The sequence below is a fragment of the Saimiri boliviensis genome, chromosome 7, assembly GCF_048565385.1.
Source record: "Saimiri boliviensis isolate mSaiBol1 chromosome 7, mSaiBol1.pri, whole genome shotgun sequence".
Lineage (NCBI taxonomy): Eukaryota > Metazoa > Chordata > Mammalia > Primates > Cebidae > Saimiri > Saimiri boliviensis.
Genome location: NC_133455.1, coordinates 92,462,669 through 92,484,044, shown reverse-complemented (window position 1 = coordinate 92,484,044; position 21,376 = coordinate 92,462,669). Strand labels below are relative to the sequence as shown.

Below are 21,376 nucleotides of genomic sequence, written 5' to 3'. Positions count from 1 at the left end.
GAGGCAGGTGGATTACCTGAGGTCAGGAGTTTGAGACCAGCCTGGCCAACATGGTGAAACCTGGTCTCTACTAAAAATACAAAAATGAGTCAGGCGTGGTGGTGGGTGCCTGTAATCCCAGCTACTCAGGAGGCTGAGGCAGAAGAATTGCTTGAACCTGGGAGGTGAAGGTTGCAGTGAGGCCAGATCATGCTCTACTCCAGCCTGGGCAACAGAGCAAAACTTCATCTAAAAATAAATAAAATAAAATATGTTAAGTAATGCTTTGCATTTCTGGAAGACATTCCTTTTCTTCTTCCTCCCCACCCACAGTGGGCTTCAACTCACTGGGCTCCTTTCAGTCCTTCCCTAACCTACTGTGCTGTTCTTACCGTACCCAAATTCCCTTCTGGCCTTTGTGATTCCTGGCTTTCTCCTCTCCTCTCTGGCAACACACTTTAGGCTTTCTTTTGTGAATGACAATTGGCAAGACTTTCTTCCTTTACTATCTTTCAAAGCAAGCATTGTTGCTGCGTAAGGTGTCCTAGGAACTCCAGGAAAGGGTCCCAGGGCCATGTGTACTACTCCCATAATTGGTGTCTGGGTGCTGGATCCTCAAGTCTGCATCTCTCACCATTTCTGAGAGGCTTTCCAGATCCCCACATGTCAACTGCCTACCTAGCATTTATTGTTGGATGTCCCACAAAGCACCTCAAATTCAGTATTTCTCAGATACTAGGTTCCTGTCCATGTTTGCCCTCTGTGCCTCATAGCTTAGAGAATAGCTCCACCCAGTTACTCAAGCCAGAAACTTGGGGGGTGTCCTAATCATTCGTCTAGAGCCACTGTGCTCAACACTGGGGATACCAGAGACTACAGACCAAGAATCCCTGCCCTCATGGAGCTTATGTTCTAGAGGAGGAAGATAGACATAAGTCTGCCCGCCCACCCTTCCTTCCCTCTTGCCCTCCTTCCCTCCTTCCTTCCCTCCTTCCCTTTCTTCCCTTCCTTTCCTTCCTTCCTTCTGATACAGTCTCAACGTCCTCCAACTCTTGGGTTAAAACAATTATTCTGCCTCAGCCTCTACTGCCACCACACCCAGCTAATTTTTTTTTTTTTTTTTTTTTTTTTGAGATGGAGTTTCGCTCTTGTTACCCAGGCTGGAGTGCAATGGCACGATCTCGGCTCACCGCAACCTCCGCCTCCTGGGTTCAGGCAATTCTCCTGCCTCAGCCTCCTGAGTAGCTGGGATTACAGGCATGTGCCACCATGCCCAGCTAGTTTTTTTGTATTTTTAGTAGAGACGGGGTTTCACCATGTTGACCAGGATGGTCTCGATCTCTTGACCTTGTGATCCACCCGCCTCGGCCTCCCAAAGTGCTGGGATTACAGGCTTGAGCCACCGCGCCCGGCCCAGCTAATTTTTTTGTATTTTTAGTGGAGCCAGAGTTTCACCAGGCTGGTCTCAAACTCCTGACCTCAGATGATCTGCTCGCCTCAGTCTCCCAAAGTGCTGGGATTACAGGCATGAGCCACTGCACTGGGCCTGCAATGTAATCATTCTAAAGCCAGATCTTAACTGTTAGCCTCCAACTTTAGGCTCTTCATGTTTACAGGATAAAGTCCAACCTTGCAAACCCAGGTTAAAAGACTGTACAAGTTCTGGGCCCTGCTGGCCTCTCCACTGCACGGCCCCACCCCAGGCAGCGCCCTCTGTGCAGCCCTACAGAGTTACAGCTGCAGTTCACTGCACCTGCCGTCCTCCAACTCCCTCCTGCCCCCCTGCCTGGTGAACTCCTGTCATTCTGCAGGTCTCAGCTTGGATACTGTGACAGGCAGCCTCTAGAATGACCCCCAGTGACCTCTGCCTCCTAGTAATCCCTTTCCCTTGAGTGAGCTGGATTTACCGCTGCAATTTTGAATAATAGAACCTTGCAGAAGGGATGGGACGTCACTTCTGAGATTAGGTTATTTAAAGACTCCCTTCTTTCTAAGGGCTCTTTCTCACTTGGATACTCTGCAGAAAGTCAGCTGCCATTCATGAACTGCCCTGTGAGAAGGGCCTGTAAGGAGGGAAAAAGGGAGGCGTCTAGACAACAGCCTTCAAGGAACTGAATTCTGCTGGTGACCAAGTGAGGGAGCTTGGACTCTGGTCCCCCACTGTTGAGCCTTCAGATGAGATGGCAGCCTCAGCTGGTGGCACAACTGCAACCTCATGAAAACACCTTCACCAGAAAGCACCCAGCCAAGCCACACCTGTATTTCTGACCCAAAGAAACTGTGAGATAATAAACATTTCTTCTCTTAAGCTGCTATACTTTAAGCTAATTCGTTACACAGCAATAGATAACAAATACTACCTCTGGACCCCTGCCTGCCACCATACCAAATACCCTGAGTTCTACAGCCAATGGTGTTTCCACGTGTCATGCCCAGCCCTTTGCTGTTAGCATTATAATGACAGCTTGTTCATACCTCTGCCCCTACGTGGCAGGCTCTGTAGGGGAAAGAAGGAAGAAAAAGGGGGAAGTCACCACTTTCTTTCTCAAGACTCTGAGTCTCTATTCTACTGCTGGCCACACATTTACACCCATAGTGTCAACAGTGCCTGGCCTCAAAGTGCAGCTGCAGCTTCAGAAAGAGGCTCAGGTCAGCCAGAGCCAGAGCTCTATGGCAGCCACCTTCCTCCACCTCCCTCCGTCTCCTCGGTCTGCTCAGCCAGCTTCCCCCACCCTTGAGCACCCCAGCAAGCACGCACACACAGGCACACACAGGCATGCATGCACAAAGACACCAGGCTCACAGCGTCCCTCTGCTCCTGAAGAGCTGGGTGGAGTCACTCCTTGCTTCTTTCACACACACCCTGGGGCCACAATTTTGTGGCTTTTCTGAATGAAAGGGGGTGGGGCAGGTGGAGTGGGGGTAGGGGAATCCATCCCTGCCTTTGAACTGCCCAGTTCCTCCACCTTTATTTCCAGCCAACCACTGAGTGCCTACAAAAACAAAACAAACCAAAACAACTGAAAACAGCCCAAGTGTCTCTTGCTGCTTTCAGTTTCTAGAGATCCAGCACACAGGTCACCCACTATCCCTGCCCAGACCCTGTGGTCTGAGGAAGATCTCCTCACACTGCCCCTGGTGAGGTGCACTCACCCCCACCGGCACCTCCCTGGGAACCAGTGAAGCTCAGTCCTGTGGTTCTGGTTCACTCTCCTGTCCCTCGGTACACCATTGCACCATGTCCCCATGCTGGCGCTTCTGTTACCCTGTACTTGCTGTACACACACGGTGGCGAGGGTCCTCACCACCAGGAAAGCAACTTCCCCCATGTCCTCCCCAACTCCTGAGTCCAAGCCGTCAAGTCTGCGGTGCCCCAGCAGGGGGAATGAATGAGACAGGCCTGGGTCTGAACGTACCTCCGTTGAGGGAAAACAAAGCTCACTAAGATTGCACCCTGTGCTGTGTGCTTCTGTTCTCTCCACCTACTCGTCAGCACTCTCAGCAGTTTTCCTCTTGGCTCTGCCTCCTGCAATTACCTTCTGCTCAGCTGCTCGCTGTTGCTAAGAAGGGTTATGCCCATCAACTGTGCTGTAGACATGCAGTAGTGTGATAGTGGGAAGGACATGGCTTGGAGGGTGGCTTTAATTTGAATTCTGCTATTTATGATATTTGGCCCTGGGTGTGTTAGCTGATCATCCTATGCTTTGTCCCATGTCTGCTAATAGACCGCTTCCCAGGGTTATGCTGAGATAAATAAAACCACACACATTACACTGCATGGTATGTACTAGATGTTTAGTAAAAAATCTGTTGTTTTTTTTTTTTTGAGACCAAGTCTCACTCTTTTGCCCAGGCTGGGGTGCGATCCTGGCTCACTGCAACCTCCGCCTCCCGGGTTCAAGTGATTCTCCTGCCTCAGCCTCTTGAGTAGCTGGGATTACAGGCACATGCCACCACACCTGGCTAATTTTTGTATTTTTGGTAGAGACAAAGTTTCACTATATTGACCAGACTGGTCTCAAGCCACTGACCTCAGGTGATCCGCCCAGCTTGGCCTCCCAAAGTGCTGAAATAACAGGTGTGAGCCACCACACCCAGCCAAATGTTTCTTGTCTTGTATTTATTAAAAGCACTTTAAGGCCAAGCATAGTGGCTCATGCCTGTAATATCCACCCTTTGGGAGGCTGAGGCAGGAGGATTGCTTGAAGCTAGGAGTTTGAGACCAGCCTGGGCAACATAGCAAGACCCTGACTCAACAAAATTCTTTTTTTGTTTTTGTTTTGAGACAGAGTTTCATTCTTGTTGCCCAGGCTGCAGTGCAATGGCTCGATCTTGACTCACTGCAATCTCCGCCTCCCGGGTTCAAGCAATTCTCCTGCCTCGGCCTCCTGAGTAGCTGGGATTACCGGTATGTGCCACTACGCCTGGCTAAAAAGAAGTAGAAAAAGAGGTAATTCTCCCTAACTCATTTTATGAGGCCATCATCATCCTGATACCAAAGCCTGGCAGAGAGACAACTAAAAAAGAAAATTTCAGGCCAATATTCCTGATAAACATCAATGTGAAAATCCACAGTAAAATACTGGCAAACTGAATCCAGCAGCACATCAAAAAGCTTATCCATCAAAATCAAGTCGGCTTCATCTCTGGGATGCAAGGCTGGTTCAACATATAAAGCAAATCAATAAATATAATCCAGTGAATTTTTGTATTTTTAGTAGGGACAGGGTTTCTCCACGTTGGTCAGGCTGTTCTCGAACTCCTGACCTCAAGTGATCTGCCCACCTTGGCCTCCTAAAGTTCTGGGATTACAGGCATGACACTGCGCCTGGCTTTCTTTCTTTCTTTCTTTCTTTTTTTTTTTGAGACGGAGTTTCGCCCTTGTTACCCAGGCTGGAGTGCAATGGCGCAATCTCGGCTCACCGCAACCTCCGCCTCCTGGGCTCAGGCAATTCTCCTGCCTCAGCCTCCTGAGTAGCTGGGATTACAGGCACGCACCACCATGCCCAGCTAATTTTTTGTATTTTTAGTAGAGACAGGGTTTCACCATGTTGACCAGGATGGCCTCGATCTCTTGACCTCGTGATCCAACCTGCCTCGGCCTCCCAAAGTGCTGGGATTACAGGCTTGAGCCACCGCGCCTGGCGCCTTTCTTTCTTTCTTTTTTTTTTTGAGAGGGAGTTTCACTCTTGTTGCCCAGGCTGGAGTGTAATGGTGCAATCTTGGCTCACTGCAACCTCCACTTCCAGGATTCAAGCTATTCTCCTGCTTCAGTCTCCTGAGTAGCTGGGATTACAGGTATGTGCCACCACACCCAGCTAATTTTGTATTTTTAGTAGAGATGGGGTTTCTCCATGTTGGTCAGGCTGATCTTGAACTCCTGACCTCAGGTGATCCACCTGCATTGGCCCCCTAAAGTGCTAGGATTACAGGCATGAGCCACCGTGGCTGCCAACAAAACTCTTAAAAAACCTCTTTTGGTTTTTTAATTCTTTTATTAGCCTGGCATGGTGGCATGCACCTGTAGTCCCAGCTTCTCTGGAGGTTGAAGTGGGAGGATCACTTGAGCTCAAGAGTTGGAGGCTGCACTGAGCTATGATTTCACCACTCAACTCCAGCCTGGGCAACAGAGCGATACCCTATCTCTAAAAACAAATAAATACATAAGTAAAAATAAAAGGACTTTTAACAATCCTTGTAATTTTTTATTGGAAATATGCATATAAACCAAAGAAGATTTTTTAGGTCTAGTTGAGAAAGGGCCACATTCAGTGTTTTATTGGATTTTGGTGAAGTAGGAAGAGGTTGAGGGTGGGATGAAGAGACTACTCTTTTATTGGTTTTTAATCTGATTTACCCCTGCTGTGCTGAGTTAATGTTGTGGAAAACAGCTGCTCAAATGCCAGAGGAATGGATGTGCCCGAACCTGCCCCTGACTCCCAGGTGGTAAGGTGTTTTTCATGTTTGTGTTCAGGTTTCTGTGCCTCTGCGTTGGCCTCGCTGAGATGGAAGGGGAGTGCCAACAAGTGCTTGTCTTCATAAATTAAGTGGATCCAAGTTTCTTTTTATTGGCCAGAGCAGACACAGAGGATGGGTAGCAAATCATGAATTTCAGTGGTCTTTTCAGATCAGTCAAGTTGATGGTCTAGTATGTGCTAGTGCCTGACTCTGAGCATAACAATAGGATCCAAACACATGTTGAGATTTTTAGAAATTTATATCAAAGTTGGGTGTGGTGGCTCACGCCTGTAATCCCAGCACTTTGGGAGACTAGGGTAGATGGACCACTTGAGGTCAGGAGTTGGAGATCACCCTTGGGCAACATGGTGAAACCCTATCTCTACTAAAAAATACGGAAATTCAGTGGCTCATGCCTGTAATCCCTGCACTTTGGGAGGCCGAGGCGGGCAGATCATGAGGTCAGGAGTTGGAGACCAGCCTGCCCAACACAGTGAAACTCCATCTCTATTAAAAATACAAAAATTAGCTGGGCATGGTGGCAGGGTAATCCCAGCTAATTGGGAGGCTGAGGCAGGAGAATCGCTTGAACCCAGGAGGTGGAGGTTGCAGTGAGCCCAGATTGTGCCATTGCACTCCAGCCTGGGCAACAAAGGAAGACTCTGTCTCAAAAAAAAAATAACAGAAAGTCCGGGCATGGTGGCTCACGCCTGTAATCCAAGCACTTTGGAGGCCAAGGCGGGCGAATCACCTGAGATCAGGAATTCAAGACCAGCCTGACCAACATGGTGAAACCCCGTCTTTAAATAAAATAAAATAAAATAAAATAACCGAAATTACCATGGTGGCAGGTGCCTATAATCCCAGCTACTGGGGAGACTGAGGCATGGTGGCATACACATGTAGTTCCAGCTTCTCTGGAGGCTAAAGTGGGAGGATCACTTGAGCTCGTGAGTTGGAGGCTGCACTAAGCTATGATTGCACCACTGAACTCCAGCCTGGGCAACAGAGCGAGACTCTGTCTCTAAAAATAAATAAATAAATAAGTAAAAATTAAAGGACTTTTAACAATCCTTGGAATTTTTTATTGGAAATATGCATATAAAGCAAAGACTTTGAGGTCTGGTTGATAAAGGGCCACATTTGGGCTTGTACCAGGAGGTGGAGGTTGCAGTGAGCTGAGATCACTCCAGCCTGGGAGAAAAAGCAAGAATCTGTCTCAAAAAAATAAAAATTAAAATTAAAAAAATAAATTAAATCAACTGTAGGAGCGTCTATATACATAGAAAATCCATTGTTACAATAGTTCAACTTTTTCTCAACGATGTGAAAAACTACCATAGTTCTATAAACCACAGTTTAATCAAGAGCAGATCAAAACTGAGTTCTGAAGTCTACATACTAGCTCCTTGATAACATAAACAGGAAGACGTATGAAATGCTATTTTGACAGTGGGAGAAGCAATTTAGCATTTTGCATCACTAAAGCCAGCACTTCAATGAACACTTCAAAGGGGCTTCAACTCTCAGCCAGTTTCCAGCAACCATGTCTGAACTTGCCCTCCACCAGAGCCATTTAGAGCTGTTTGCCATTTAAAATGATAAATACTAGGCCGGCACGGTGGCTCAAGCCTGTAATCCCAGCACTTCGGGAGGCCGAGGCGGGTGGATCACGAGGTCAAGAGATCGAGACCATCCTGGTCAACATGGTGAAAACCCGTCTCTACTAAAAATACAAAATATTAGCAGGGCATGGTGGCGTGTGCCTGTAATCCCAGCTACTCAGGAGGCTGAGGCAGGATATATATATATATGATAAATACTGATGGGTGCAGTGACTCACCCCTGAAATCCCAGCACTTTGGGAGACCAATTCAGGTGGATCACCTGAGGTCAGGAGTTCAAGACCAGCCTGGCCAACATGGCAAAACCCTGTTACTACTAAAAATACAAAAATTAGCTGGGCATGGTTGCAGGCACCTGTAATCCCAGCTACTCTGGAGGCTGAGGCAGGAAAATCGCTTCAACTCGGGAGACAGAGGTTGTAGTGAGCCAGTTGTGCCATTGCATTCCAGCCCGGGTAACAGAGCGGACTCCATCTAAAAAAAAAAAAAAGGATAAATACCAGTTATCACAATAATTGCCATGGCATTTAAAAAAGGCAAAATAAAGTTGTCTGAGAGGCCAGGTGCGGTGGCTCATGCCTACAATCCCAGCACTTTAGGAGCCCAAGGCAGGTGGATCACGAGGTCAGGAGTTCGAGACCAGCCTGTCCCATATGGTAAAACCCCGTCTCTGCTAAAAATACAAAAATTAGTTGGGCGTGGTGGCATGTGCCTGTAGTCCCAGCTACTCAGGAGGCTGAGGCAGGAGAATCTCTTGAAGGCAGAGGTTGCAGTGAGCCGAGATCACACCACTGCACCCCAGCTTGGGTGATGGAGTGATACTCCATCTCAAAAAAATAATAAAGTTGACAGAGAAGAAGGCTGGTTGGGTTTGACTCGTTGCTCAGACAGTATTGTGTTATTTTATTTAGGTCATAATGCCCAAATCCTCAGCTTTGGAGGGCCCCAACCCCCTATTTTGCTAGGACAGTTGAGGTGATCACTCAGGCTCACAGTGAGAGCTAACAGTAACCAAACTCCTAAGAGACTGATGTGCAACCAGGTGCCAATTTGTAGTTTTATAGTAAGAAATATAATGCAAGAGGACCAGATGATAAGTGCAGTCTCCCTTATGGGAGTATATGTGAGACAGTGAGAAGGCAGAAGTTAAATTAGAATAATAGAAGTCAGAGATCAATAATTTTAAGTGTAGGATCTCAGAGGTGGAGATCTTCATCATTGTGATAAGTGAAAATTCAGGTTACAAATTAGGATGTACGGTGTAATCCCAGCTTTATTTAAAGGTAGTAATATATCCTGGCAAACATGGGAAAGCCCGTCTCTACTAAAAATACAAAAAATTAGCTGGGCATGGTGGTGCATGCCTGTAATCCCAGCTACTCAGGAGGCTGAGGCAGGAGAATTGCCTGAACCCAGGAGGCAGAGGTTGCAGTGAGCCGAGATTGCGCCATTGCACTCCAGCCTGGGTAACAAGAGCGAAACTCCATCTCAAAAAAATAATAATAATAATAATTTCCACAAAATAATTATGAACACCTATTGAGGTAAGCAAATAAGGATAAACCAAATGTCCAGCGTTAGAGACTTTGTTAAATCAATCACAAAAATCTATATGGATTATTATGCCATCCTTTTTTTTTTTTTTTTTAATTTTAATTTTTGTTTTTTCTTTTTATGCCATCCTTAAAACTCGTGTTGTAGGCCGGGCGCGGTGGCTCAAGCCTGTAATCCCAGCACTTTGGGAGGCCGAGGCGGGTGGATCATGAGGTCAAGAGATTGAGACCATCCTGGTCAACATGGTGAAACCCCGTCTCTACTAAAAATACAAAACATTAGCTGGGCATGGTGGCACGTGCCTGTAATCCCAGCTACTCAGGAGGCTGAGGCAGGAGAATTGCCTGAACCCAGGAGGCGAAGGTTGCGGTGAGCCGAGATCACGACATTGCACTCCAGCCTGGGTAACAAGAGTGAAACTCCATCTCAAAAAAAAAAAAAAAAAAAAAAAAAAAATTATTGGAAAAGTTTACAGCTTAGGAAGTGGCAGTAACAATAATTTTCTGTAATATGTTCAGTAAGTGTTCTCACCGCTCATGCTGCCTCTCTGTGCCTCTCATGCTGTTTCACATGCTTTGTTTATTCTACTCTGTATGACCCTTGGTCACTTCCTGTTAGGGGTGGGCCCTCCGATCTCACAAAGAAATCAAACATCAGTCCTACATGAAGGTGAGTAGCTAATTCTCTGCTCAACTACAAGGTAATAATGGGGAAACGCTAACCTCAGTTACCCATTTGACTCTTCAGTAACTGTTTAATCCCAGTATATTTCAACTCTTTTTTTCTGGGTCCTACATTGCTGCCTTTGTATATTTCAAATGACAGACTATTGGTGGATGTTCACAGTGGGAAGAGAGTGTAATGACAGTGGGCGGGGGGAAAAAAAGAGTGTAATGACAGATTGAGGGGAATTTCTATTTAAACAAATGTGACTCCATTAAACTCACACTATGTAGACATTCACTTTTTCAAAGGGTACTTTTTTTTTTTTTTTTGAGATGGAGTCTTGCTCTGTGGCCCAGGCTGGAGTGCAGTGGTGTGATCTCAGCTTATTGCAACCTCCGCCTCCTGGATTCAAGTGATTCTCCTGCCTCAGCCTCTGGAGTAGCTGGGACTACAGGCACATACCCCCATGCCTGGCTAATTTTTGTATTTTTAGTAGAGATGGGGTTTCATCATGCCAGCCAGGCTGGTCTCGAACTCCAGACCTCATGATCTACCTGCCTCGGCCTCCCACAGTGCTAGGATTAGAGGAGTTAGCCACCATGCCCAGCCCTCAAAGGGCACTCTTGTAATGCTGTGTGCATTCATTTTTACAAAGTGAAAAGTATTTTTTCCTTTGTAGTTTTGTATTTGGGTACCTCATGCTGACTGGTAATAACAATTCATGGCAAATTAAAGACCCATAGATAATGTTAAATTCAATGACGGAAGTGTTTCTATTTTTTTCCTTAGAGACAGGGGTCTTGCTGTCGCCCAGGTTAGAGTGCAGTGGCAGGATCTTAACTCACTGCAGCCTTGACTTCCAGGGCTCAAGTCCTCCCATCTCAGCCTTCCCAGTAGCTGGGACTACAGGAGCACACCACCATGCCCAGCTAAATGTTTACATTTTAAGTAGTGATAGGCTGGTCTCGAACTCCTGGCCTCAAGTGATCCTCCTGCTTCAACCTCCCAAAGTGTTGTGAATATAGGTGTGAACCACTGTGCCTAGCCAGCAGTGTTTCTTTCTTTTTTTTTTTTTTTGTATTTTCTTTAGTAGAGACGGGGTTTCACCATGTTGACCAGGATAGTCTCGATCTCTTGACCTTGTGATCCACCCACTTTGGCCTCCCAAAGTGCTGGGATTACAGGCTTGAGCCATCGTGCCCGGCCGCCAGCAGTGTTTCTTTATGCCAAGGTTTTTAGTAAATCTTGGTGCTATTTCTTTTTTTTTTTTTTTTTCATGTAAAAGCTGCACCTATGTTGTTCCTATTTTATAGTCCTTTTTAGATTGTTACTTTAATTCAGTCTTTTCCCTGCTTAGCACATTTAGTTTCTCCTGCTTTGAGCTCATCCTCCTGTGACCACTCAGTACCTAGGGCAGGCCAAGAGGAAGAGAGTGTAGGGTTCCCTTGCTTCAAAGATTGGCTTTGAAGCAACATTGTCCAATAACTATGCAAAATGCCTCTGTGAGCCCAGAGATTTTGTAGAGCCTTCAAGACCCAGTCAAAGCAGTCTTACGCGATTGCAGCTTTCCTGGAATAGCAAGTTTTAAATAGTAAATGACTGTAAAGAAACTCATTAGGAAAGGCATATTTTACCTCTTTTTCTGTCGTCTTTATAATAGAGGATTCAATCAAGTTTAATTTATTCAGCCAGGTGCCCGTGGAAGCTGCCTCGTTTGTTTGGCTTTGTTTTCATGAAATCCCTCGTCACTTGTGTTCCGAGCGTCAGTGAGCTAATCTTGCCCCTCTGTCAGTTCCATGGTAGACAAAGGCCACTAACACAGAATCTCCACAATGAGAACGGGCAGAGAATCTATTAATGTGTCAGTTGCTTGTGAATTATGGCCAAGATATTTGCCCAACATATGGCACAAGGTTATCACATTGTAAAAGCAACTCATTTGAAGCAAAGCATCCATGCACACAAACAGACACTCATAACTACTTAGGGGTACAAAAAATCATACCCAAGGACAAGTATTCTTGGGCATTTGAAGCCACAACTACAAAATCGTAGAGTTAATCTGTTGGGAGCGTTTCCGTAGGATAAAAATAAAGATAAAATAAAAATTACAGCAGCCACGAGGGATAAAGTGGGAAAACAGCCATGTATAGTTCTAATCCTCAATTAGAGGAGGGTGCATGGCAGGAAAAAGTGTTACGATCTGAATCCATTTTATTTTATTTTGTTTTATTTTATTTATTTATTTTGAGATGGAGTCTTGCTCTTGTCTCCTAGGCTGGAGTGCAGTGGCACAGTCTTGGCTCACTGCAACCTCTGCCTCCCGGGTTCAAGAGATTCTCCTGCCTCAGCCCCCCCAAGTAGCTGGGATTATAGGCATGCAACACCAGGCCTGCCTAATTTTTGTATTTTTAGTAGAGACGAGGTTTTGCCATATTGGCCAGGCTGGTCTCGAAATCCTGACCTCACGATCGGCCTGCCTCAGCCTCCCAAAGTGCTGGGATTACAGGCGTGAGCTACCAGGCTCAGCCCATTTCATTATTCTTTTTATTTTTGAGACAGAGTCTTGCTCTGTCTTCCAGGCTGGAGTGCAGTGGTACCATCTCAGCTCCCTGCAACCTCTGCCTCCTGGGTTCAAGCAACTCTTGTGCCTCAGCCTCCCTAGTAGCTGGGATTACCGGCATAAGCCACCTTGCTCAGCCCCTGAATCCATTTTACCCAAGGAAAGTAACAAGGTGATGTCATGGAGACAGATGTCATCTACCTTTCTGTTAGACACTTCCAGACAGGCTCAGGAAGGTTGGCCTTTGCCTTTGCAGATTCAGAATCTTAAATTAATTAGCAGCGAAGTGAACATATCTTTATTTTTATTTTTATTTTTTGAGACGGAGTCTCGCTCTGTTCCCCAGGCTGGAGTGCAGTGGCGTGATCTCGGCCCACTGTAACCTCTGCCTCCTGGGTTCAAGGATTCTCCTGCCTCAGCCTCCGGAGTAGCTGGGATTACAGGTGCCTGCCATCACGCCTGGCTAATTTTTGTATTTTTAGTAGAGATGGGGTTTCACCATGTTGTCCAGGCTGGTCTCGAACTCATATCCTTGTGATCTACCTGCCTCAGCCTCCCAAAGTGCTGGGATTACAGGGATGAGCCACCAGGCCTGGCCATACTTTTTTTTTTTTTTTTTTTTTTTTTTTAGGCAGGGTCTTAGTCTATTACCCAGGCTACAGTGCAGTGGTAAAGTCATGGCTTACTGCAGTCTTGACCTTCCAGGCTCAAGTGATCCTCCCTCCTCAGCCTCCTGAGTAGCTGGGACCATGGGCTCCTGCCACCATACCCAGCTAATTTTAAAATTTTTTGTAGAGACGGGGTCTCACCATGTTGCCCAGGCTGATCTCAAACTTCTGGGCTCAAATCACCTTCTTGCCTTGGCCTCCCAAAGTACTGGGATTACAGGTGTGAGCCACCACACCTGGCCTAAACATTTGTTTTTTAGGGATACAATTCGACTCATAAAGGCAACCTCATCATTTCTGCATAACCAATAGTGTGGTGGGCATCTGCTAAGACTGTCTCATATCTTTTCCCTTTTTCTGGTATTGCACCTCCCTCCTCCCTTCCTACGGGAAACTCTTCCTCACCATTCCAGACCTGTGAGTCCCCACCCTTGGCCACATAGGGCTGAAATGTAACCCAAGCTGTCCATGTGACTGAGCAATGAAGGGCCTTCCCTCGGATTTGTCTAAATAGATCTGATGGAGGAAGGCTCTTTCCTGCTTGGGATGTTGGACTTGGGCATGAAGTCCCGTATCCCACATCCCAGACAGGAAAGAGCCTTCCTCCACCAGGTCTGTTTAGAAAAATCTGAGGGAAGCTACAGCTACATCCCCAAATACATGGAGAGAAGTTGTCTTAAAAAAAGAGATGAAGCCAACAGGAAGAGAAGCTGAGATGAGAGGCAGAGGGCAAGAGCCAGATAACAGAGATTCTCGCTTCCAGCTTTCCTCTGTCTCTTCCAGGGTTATGAGAATTAACAAGATCTCCTTTGTGCTCAACTAGTTTGAGTTGGGTTTTTGGAACAAAAAGGGTCCTCAGAGAAATCTGTAGCATAGTGCGGATGAGAGGGACAGAGCATTAGGTGGATCCTTGAGGGCTTGATCATTTGAGAAAGCCCCGAGGAGAGCCCCTGGGGACCGACAACATCCTTCCAGAGGAGCAGAGGGCTGGGGGAAGAAGTGGACCCTGAGAAGTAGTTGGGGATCCTTCAGGGGCTGAGGCGTGTGGCTCTCTAGGGGAGCCAGTAAATCAGGAATTTGGGTGTTAAAGCTCAATTACAGCCTCCATGGGACCTGAGGCTATTTAAATTAAAAATGAAAAGGCATATTATCAAAAAGCTGGTTGATGAGCCTAGAATCCCAGCAAGGGGGATCTATACAAGCTGACCGTATTAGTCCATTCTCACGTTGGTAATAAAGACATACTCAAGACTGGGTAATTTATAAAGGAAGGAGGTATAATTGACTCAGTTCCAGTATGACTGGGGAGGCCTCAGCAAACTTTCAATCATGACAAAAGGGGAAGCAAACATGTCCTTCTTCATATGGCTGCAGCAAGGAGAAGTGCAGAACAAAGCAAGGGAAAATAACTCACTCACTATCACAAGAACAGCATGAGGGTAACTTCCCCTGTGATTCAATCACCTCCCACTGGGTCCTTCCCATGATATGTGAGGGATTATGGGAACCACAGTTCAAGATGAGATTTGGGTGGGGACAGAGCCAAACTATATAACTGACTTAAATATTTACCAGCATCCGGCTCTGATATCTAGTTTCACCATCAAGTATGCCTATCTGGAGGACGTTAATTTATTCATCATTCAACAATTATTAAAGGTCTGTTATGTCGCAGGCACTTTGATAAGTGTGGGTGGGCATATGCAGTACACAAAAGACATGTGATTTGTCCTCCCAGGGACCTTTCAGTCTATGGGGAGAAAAGATGTTGAACAAATTAATATACCAATAAATGTACAATTATAATTCCAAACTGTAGTAAACATTATGAATGAAAAGTTACAAGAAAGAAGGATAAGGAGGGACCTATTTTATTTTTTATTAGAGTTGGGGTCTTGCTGTGTAACCCAGACTGATCTGGAACTCCTGACCTCAAGTGATCCTTCCACCTCAGCCTCTGAAGGTGCTTGGTTTACAGGCACGAGCCACCGTACACCCAGCTGGACCTATTTTAGATCAGAAGGTTAAGAAAAGCTTCTCTGATAGGAGAATATGGAGGCTTGAAGGTAAGTAGAAGTTAGCCAGGCAACTAGTGTATGGGGAAGAAGGGCAAGGCAAGGCAGGAGGAGGGAAGAGAATTCCAGGCAATGGAAACAGTGTATGCAAAAGCCCTGTGGTCAGAAAGAGCTTGGCTATAAATGAAGAAGTGTGGCTGAAGCATGGTTAGGGGCGGAAAAGAATGGCTTGAAAAGAGCCTAAACGAGGTGCAGTGCTCACGCCTGTAATCCAAGCACTTTGGGAGGCTGAGGCGGGTGGACTGCCTGAGGTCAGGAGTTTGAGACCAGCCTGGCCAACATAGTGAAACCCCATCTCTACTAAAAAATACAAAAAATAAGCTGAGTGTGGTGGTGAGCACCTGTAATCCCAGCTACTAGGGAGGCTGAAGCAGGAGAATTGCTTGAACCTGGGGAGGCAGCTGTTGCAGGGAGCCAAGATCGCGCCATTGCACTCCAGCCTGGGCAACAAGAGTGAAACTCCATCTCAACAAGAAAGAAAGAGGAGGGGGGTGGCGGGGAGAGAGAGAGACAGAGAGAGGCAAAGGCCTAAGTAAGGATTCTAGATTCTGCCCGAGTGCATTGGAAAGCTACTGAAGAATTTTAATTCACGCTCTAAATTACCTTTAAAAGAGAAATTAATGGAGCCGGGCGCGGTGGCTCAAGCCTGTAATCCCAGCACTTTGGGAGGCCGAGGCGGGCGGATCACGAGGTCAAGAGATCGAGACCATCCTGGTCAACATGGTGAAACCCCGTCTCTACTAAAAATACAAAAATTAGCTGGGCATGGTGGCGCATGCCTGTAATCCCAACTACTCAGGAGGCTGAGGCAGGAGAATTGCTTGAACCCAGGAGGCCGAGGTTGCGGTGAGCCGAGATTGTGCCATTGCACTCCAGCCTGGGTAACAAGAGCGAAACTCTGTCTCCAAAAAAAAAAAAAAAAAAAAAAAAAGAGAAATTAATGGAAGAAGTACAAAAGAGAATAGAGACCGGTTAGGAGGTTATAGGCGATAGGTTGGGGAGGGAAGATGCTAGTTTGGAGCAGGTGATGGCAGAGAAGTATGGATTTGAGCCATGGTGGAGATAGAACCTTTGACACTAGACATGGTGTGAATGTAGTAGGTGACAGAGGGAGTTATCAAGGATGGCTTCAGTTTACTGGCTTGTGCTTTTGGGAGTTGGTGGTGCCATTAGCTGAGTGGAGGAATAATGAAGGATGCTGCAAGAAGGGCAATGAAGATCAAAGGCTGGCTTCAGTTCTGACATGTCAGGTGTAAGATGCCTGTAGGACTTCCAAGTGGAGACATTAAATACTAGTTGGATATACGTATCTCATGATATATGAAAAAACTAGATTGGTGGTATAAATCTGTGAAACACTGGAGAAAACCAATAGGAAGGGATGAGACAGCCCCAAGCAGAAAGTATACAATGAGAAAAGAAGAGGACCCAGGGACTGACATCGGAGGAACTCATTATATTTAGTTGTTGGGTACCAGCCAGTAAGTTAACAAAGAAAACGAAAAAGGTACAGCCAGACAGGTGGCAGAAAATCCAAGGGAGTATAGTGTCAGAGGTACCAAAAAGAGTGTTATAAGGAGCCACTGGTCACATGTGTGAATTGCTAACCTCCAGTACGATGAAGATTGAAAAATGTTTATTGGGCTGGGCGTGGTATCTCGTGCCTGTAATCCCAGTACTTTGGGAGACCAAGATGGGAGGGATGCTTGAGCCCAGGAATTTGAGGCCAGCTTGGTCAACACAGTGAAACCCCATGTCTACAAAAAATTAGCCAAGTGTGGTGACTTATACCTGCAGTCCCAGCTACTCAGAAGGCTGAGGTGGGAAGTTGACTTGAGTCTGGGAGGTTGAGGCTGCCATCAGCCATGATTGTGCCACTGTACTCCAGCCTGGGTGACAGAGCAAGATCTTGTCAAAAAAACATAAATACCTGTAAATAGGGCCGGGTGTGGTGGCTCACGTCTGTAATCCCAGAACTTTGGGAGGCTGAGGCGGGCGGATCACAAGGTCAGGAGCTTGAGACCAGCCTGATCAACACGGTGAAACTCCATCTCTACTAAAAATACAGAAATTAGCCAGGCATGGTGGTGCATGCCTGTAATCCCAGCTACTCAGGAGGCTGAGGCAGGAGAACTGTTTGAATCTGGGAGGTGGAAGTTGCAGTGAGCAGAGATCACAGCATTGCACTCCAGCCTGGGCGACAGAGTGAGACTGTCTCAAAAATAAAAATATAAATAAATAAATATATATATATATAAATAAACAGAAAACTTTTTACTGGATTTGGCCAACAAAGTGCTCCTGATGGCCATATAAAGACCTTCCTCAGTGGAGTGGTAGGGGTACCACCATCTCTGAATGGCACTTGTGAGTGAGTGCTTTGAATTCATTTGGGAATCTTTCATAGATCAACTGTCACTTCAAATTATTCAGCTCAAGTCCTCACAAGTTTAAGTGAGACTAAGAAACAGTCTGGTTCCTGTGGACGCTCAAACTAGCATTATGCATTTATTAACTGCAATTAGCCAGGAACAGGCTGATAGAATGGCTCTTCTGGTTCTAGCACACAGAGTGAAAGGTAGAATAAAAGTTTCCGATCAGGTGCGGTGTCTCACACCTGTAATCCCCCAGCACTTTGGATACCAAGGTGGGTGGATCACCTGAGGTCAGGAGTTCGAGACCAGCCTGGTTAACTTGGTGAAACCCTGCCTCTACTAAAAATACAAAAATTAGCCAGCTTGGTGACGGCGCCTGTAATCGCAGCTATTTGGGAGGCTGAGGTAGGAGAATCGCTTGATCCTGGGAGGCAGAGGTTGCAGTGAGCTGAGATTGTGCCATTGCATTCCAGCCTAGGCGACAGAATGAGACTTTGTCTCAAAAAGAAAGGAAGAAAAGAACGTTTCCTTGCAACTTTATTTTCTGAGTATGGTGTTTGAAGTTTAAATGAGACCATGGGTGTGAAATCCCCTGGAGAAGGGTAAAGCCACATTGCCCTGGGTGCGTTACTGCTGGTGCTGGAAGGGAACTGGCAGCTTATAGCGCTATCTGGGAACTCAGGACCTGTGAGCCAGGACCTCCTCTCCTCCGAGGCTGCTGTGCCTACTGGCACCCCCCAACAGCAGCACTACACTTACTAAATGGCCTGTCGGTGTCTTACCACACCAAGGAGATGAAAGCCCAGGTTGATACTCCCTTGTCTGCACTAAGTAAAAAATGTCTTGGGAAATGTCATTGTGTAGTTAAGCCGTCGGACCCTCCACACACACTCAGTGACAGTTAAGCTGAGAAGAGGCCACCCTTTCTCGGGAAATTATCTGGTATCAACTAAGTAGGTAAAAATCCTGGTTCATAACACAGATTGATGAAGCCTGCCATGTTTGAATTCAAAAGGAGCTGGGCAGGAGCCCATTTCCAGCACTTATAGCTGTGAGACAGGCAGTGTGTTGCTTCATTTCTCTCAAGCTCATTTTACTCAGTGAGAAAATGAGGATGATAATAATAATGCTTAATTTACAGGGATTGTGTGAGGTAAAGAGATAAAGGAGATAAAGTAGATAACATACTTGGTACCAGAGCCCAATAGTGAACATTCATTTCCCACTCCCTCAGTCCTACCTTAGCTGTAGGTCTGCAGCTGCATGTAGGAAAGTGGGTTACAGACCCCTTGAGCCATGAGGAATCAAAGGGAAGTCTTTCGGGAGAGGATGAAGCACCACCATCTGGGAGCTGGGGAGCTGTGGGTGTCCCAGGGGCTATGGAAAGTGGTCTGGTGTTTAGTGAGATTTGGACTGGAGGTTACAAAGCTTGTGTCGCCGGTCATTTCTGGCACATTAAATAAAGTCTGTCATGTCAGCTTCTAAGTTCAAGGTTTTAATTCACCTTGGAGGACCAAAAAGCATTTTGCAGCTGGATTTGCTGCTGGGTGCTATTCTCTTTCCCTTGCTTTTCATTTCTCAGAACTAGTTAATCGAGACTAAAGACTAATGCCAGTGCTGTTGGCTTGTCTGGAGAAAACAAAGCCATTAATGGTACTTACCACACTAATTGCAGAAAGTGCTTCTTTTTAAGTTTCTGTTGGCAACAAGTTACCAGTCTAACAGAGCAAGTGAAGTGCTTCCAGGCCAGGCGGGGTTTTTAATCTTCATGCTTCAGGTTTTCGTGATCGCAGCTGCCAAAACGCCAAGCTTATAATTTGCAGGTCATATCCACTCGTTGCTTAGAAAAAAATCCAAACCTAAAAATAGAAACGAAACTCAGGAAAACACTAGCCCAGATAAATAACTCTTACGTCGAATTGAGAAAGCTCGTGAACCTGTGCTGAAGGTTACGCTAATTGCTTAAATGTCAATCGATTGAAGCAAGTGCATTAACCAGTCAGCATGTCCCTGCCCAGAGAAAGGCGGCAAATCTCTCATGTTTCAGAAAAATTTCTCAGGTCGTTTCTTGTTTTTTTTTTTTTGTTTTTTTTTTTTTTTTCTACGCTTATTAGTGACCGATTGTTCATTTCTTGATCAACAAACAGACTGCTCTGTCTGTTTCAGACAGGGTACTACTTCCACTGGGATTACTTTTATCTGAAGCACTGCATGTATAGGGCTAAGGTCATTGGTGATCCCCATGCAGACCTTCCTTACATAGCCACACATTGCATCCCTAACCCCAACTAGTTGTTAGAAATACATGTGTAGGCCGGGCTCAGTGGCTCAAGCCTGTAATCCCAGCACTTTGGGAGGCCGAGGTGGGTGGATCACGAGGTCAAGAGATCGAGACCATCCTGGTCAATATGGTGAAACCCCGTCTCTACTAAAAATACAAAAAAATTAGCTGGGCATGGTGGTGCGTGCCTGTAATCCCAGCTACTCGGGAGGCTGAGGCAGGAGAATTGCCTGAACCTGGGAGGCGGAGGTTGCGGTGAACTGAGATTGCGCCATTGCACTCCAGCCTGGGTAACAAGAGCGAAACTCCGTCTCAAAAAAAAAAAAAGGAAATACACGTGTAATTGTTAAGGGTAGGACAAGGCAAGAATGTGGAGGGATAGTTGGAAAATATGGCCTCCAAGCCTGCAAACCTTGAACATCCTTTTTTGTTGTTGTTGAGACATAGTCTTACTCTGTCACCCAGGCTAGAGGGCAGTGGTGCAGTCATGGCTCACTGTAGCCTCAACCTCCTGGACTCAGGTGGTCCTCTTACCTCAGCCTCCCAAGTAGCTGAGATTACGTGTGTGCACCACTATGCCTGGCTAATTTTTTATTTATTTTTTTTTTTGGAAAAAAAGAAAAAAAAAAAAAGAATGAAGGAGAGGAAGAAAGAGGGAGAGGAAGAGGGAGAGAGAACGGGAGTGTTGCTTTATTGCCCAGGCTAGAATGCAGTCTAAAAATGGGTTTCGGAAACCTCTTTTGTGCCAATAATTGTGCTTAATAATGGAGACAGGAAGAAACGAGGGAAGAAAATAACAAACAAGCAGCCAACCAATATTTCATTTAAATCTGTGAAATGCTATGCAATTACTGAGGAATGATTTAGTCACTTTTAGAGTAGGTGTGATGTGGTACTGATAAGAGTGTATATTTTGTGTATTTGAAGTGGAGAGTTAAATGTTTATTAAGTTTACTTGTTCTGGATCTGAGTTCAAGTCCTGGATATCCTTGTTAATTTTCTGTCTCGTTGATTTGTCTAATATTGGTGTTAAAGTCTCTCACTATTATTGTGTGGGAGTCTAAGTCTCTCCTGTACTGGGTGCGTATATATTTAGGATCGTTAGCTCTTCTTGTTGCATTGATCCTTTTACCATTATGTAATATCCTTCTTTGCCTCTTTTGATCTTTGTTGCTTTAAAGTCTATTTTATCAGAGGGGAGAATTGCAACTTCTGCTTTTTATTTATTTATTTTTGCTCTTCATTTTTCTCCATCCCTTTGTTTTGAGTCTTTGTGTATCCTTGCATGTGAGATGGGTCTGAATGCAGCATACAATGGGTTTTGGCTGTGTCTTTTGATTGGGGGATTTAGTGGATTTAAATTTAGGATTAATAATAATATATGTGAGTTTAATACTGCCATTTGATGCTAGCTGGCTGTTTTGCCCATTAGTTGATGTAAATTCTTCATTATGTTGATGCTCTTTACTTTTTGGTATATTTTTGGAAAGGCTGATACTGGTTGTTCCTTTCTATGCATAGTGCTTCTTTCAGAAGCTCTTGTAAAGCAGGCCTGGTGGTGATGAAATCTCTGAGTACTTGCTTGTTCACAAAAAATTTTATTTTTCCTTTGCTTGTGAAGCTTAGTTTGGC

At 45.7% G+C, this 21,376-nt stretch overlaps 1 protein-coding gene across 2 annotated transcripts in view; it reads left to right on the top strand.

Annotated features, from left to right (window-relative positions):
• Positions 1 to 21,376, top strand: part of SINHCAF (SIN3-HDAC complex associated factor) — a 94,553-nt gene that overhangs the window by 5,861 nt on the left and 67,316 nt on the right. The gene's annotated exons all lie outside the window — the stretch shown is intronic.